This window comes from Puntigrus tetrazona, chromosome 21, assembly GCF_018831695.1.
Source record: "Puntigrus tetrazona isolate hp1 chromosome 21, ASM1883169v1, whole genome shotgun sequence".
Lineage (NCBI taxonomy): Eukaryota > Metazoa > Chordata > Actinopteri > Cypriniformes > Cyprinidae > Puntigrus > Puntigrus tetrazona.
This window is the reverse complement of record NC_056719.1, coordinates 16,187,135-16,190,201: the sequence shown is the minus strand read 5'-3', so window position 1 is coordinate 16,190,201 and position 3,067 is coordinate 16,187,135.

Below are 3,067 nucleotides of genomic sequence, written 5' to 3'. Positions count from 1 at the left end.
ACATATCACAGAAGACGCTTTAAGTAGCACATTGAGTTCTGGTTTCTCTCTGACTTTCTGTGAAAAAAGAGGCCTTTTCTGTCCTTCCTGTCTCTGTTATTTTTCTTTCCTTGTCAAGTATGATGAGTTATAGATCATAATCTCGGTGAAGAATAAAGGGCTTATACAAAGGTTTGTCTTTTGAGGATGTGTGGCCAGTGCAGATGGGCATAAGAACACGGTCTAAGGATGACATTACATTAACATTTGCTGAAAACGGTGGGAAAATGCCGTGGTCGAGCTATTTTGATTCTGCATGAGCGTGGCGACATCATCATCTGATGCTGGTATTCAAACGCCGAAGACTGATTCATTAGCTGGAACCCATATAGGGTTTAATATGATGGATGATAGTCGTTTCACAAAGATTTAGGTTTGCTGTAACAATGCTGAGTAAATCACAAATCAATACAATCACGATACTAAATTCAAACGGGATAAAACCATTCCTATTCTCCATAAATCTTAATCATAACCAATTAAGTCTATTAGCCGAGGTTCAGATTTAATGGATTAAAGAATGAGATATTTTTATAATTCTGCTCATCTGGAAATACTGAATGGTGTCGACATACAAAAGTAGTCACATATTACTTCTGAAGAGATTTCACTCTAAAAATGAAAATTCTGTTCATTTACTGACCTCGAGGTATTTGAAGAAAGATTGTAACTAGACTGTTTTGGGTCATCGTTGATTTCATAGTAGTTTTTTCAGACTACCACAGACTTTTTCAGCAGAATGAAGAAATTCATAACGGCTTCTGGAACTACCTGAGGGTGAATTAATAAAGACAGAATTTTTAACTATTTAAAAATCACATATATATATTAATATATATTAATAATAATAATAATAATAATAATTAAATAAATAAATATATATAGTTATTATATATATATATATATATATATATATATATATATATATATATATATAATATATATATATATAATTATTTATTTTTTTTAGTTTTTTTATTATTTTTTATTTTTCATTGTGTACTTCCAGTTAATTTAAACAAAATGCAGTTGAGTTAGCTTGATTAGGTTAAAAATACAGCTAACCAACACAATAGAACAATAAAAAAACATGATAAAATAATAAAAAGCGCTAATGCAATAAACTCATTCTTTTATTTATGGCATAATGCAGACTATGATTTAATTACAGGTAAAATCTTGATATTTTGCAACACTAACAAAACCAGATCTTTGAATCTTTTCGAATAAGAGGTTTATGATTTGAAGATTACATTAATGAAAGGACTCTCTGGTGTTCACTCGTTTTGTTGGTCAGAGATGGGGAAAAAAACTACCATGTGTCTTATATCGCATTGTTTACATGCATGATGTACTTGTTACTGTATTATTACACTGCTGACTGTTCGGTTTGGATGAAAACATGCTGCGATCTAATGACAAGAAATGACAGGGCAGCGGTAAACGAGCCGACCTGATATTTGCATCCAGAGCTTGAATCTGAGCTAAAAGTCTTTCGGCGCTTGTACTGCATTGGCACCATTGAGGCGCGAAGTGCTGAACAGCAGGAAAGCAGGAGCGTCCAGCGACGCAAGCTCAGGATTTCTTTTCTAAAACCGAGCCGCAATCAGTGTCGCTGTTTCCGCAGGCCAATGAGCTAGAGATGGGTGGATGGACTGTCCGCCCCCGAAGCTCCCCGTGGACTCTGAGGCGAGGAGGAGGATGAAGACACTACGCCTCCAGGCTCGCTGGGCAGAGATCTGGTGCGAGAGTGTCTGAGAAGGATGTGGATCGGAGTTACTGACGTGCATCGGAAAGCTGGTTCTGACATGAAGAGAACAGGCAACAGGCCTTCATATTGGAGTTCACCTCTTCCATATATTAAGGCTTAAATCAGAGCTCAAGATTAATAGCCGACATTGGCGTTTCGCATGCATTGCCGGAAAATTAGTATGCTTAAAGTAATGTCGCCTTCTGAGTTTTTGCATTGTTGTTGATCTAAAATAACTAAACATCCTATGAATGGAGATACACTTGAGATACGTAAGTTTCGTTTTATGAGAAACGTGTGTTCTTCAAGGCTGCATTTATTGGATCAATGATACAGAAAAAAATTTCATTTAAATTTTATTTATTTATTTTTTTAATGTACTTTTAAAAAATATAATTTATTCTTTTTGAATTTTTAATCAAGCATCATTACTCCAGTGTCACCAGATCCTTCAGAAATATTTTTAGTTTTGATTTATTATTGCTGGAAAGCCAGTTGTGTTGTTTTTTTTATTTATTTTTAGAAATAATTCAATAATTATCATTCAAAAATATATCAGCTCTAGTTTAAAAAAATATATAACTCTTTGTGATTTTATTTTCTTTTTTTTTGACAGAAATTAATACTTTATTCAATACGGTGTTAAATTATAAAAGTAATAGGAAAGACTCATTAGAAAATTATTTATTGCTATTAATAATCATTTATTAATTAGTTATAATTCATCAATAATATATTTTCAATATTTTGTATTTAATGTTTATATTTAAGTATATTTAAGGGTTTTTTTGTTAAAAAGTAATGTTATTTTAAAAAGTCATGGAAATCAATAGAAAGTTATTAATTCAACTCAAGTTATTCGTCTTTAAACATTTATATTTGGAGAGAAACTGGTAGCACAGTGTTTTCAATTAATCCAATTGGCTCCAAAAGCTCTCAAAGATTGGCATTTAGTTTATCGTAACTCCTGCAGAAAACCCTATTTAAGTGTTCTTGCTTACTGGAATCAAAAATGTGTTTAAATATCAGGAGAAAGAGGGAAGTTGTACACAATCATCACTTAAAAATGTCACAAGTAATGTTAAAATGTGTAATGCTAACAAAGTTCATTTACTTGATAGTGCAGCAATCACTTCTTGTTCTATTTTTAGTCCAAAATGAAAAGCAAACTCCCCGCCATCAACCACTCTCTCTACAGAGCAGCTCCTGGAGTTCTGCACGCATCAGCTGTTGTTTTCAGCTTATGCATGACTAAGGTGTCTGTCCGGAGGAGCTACA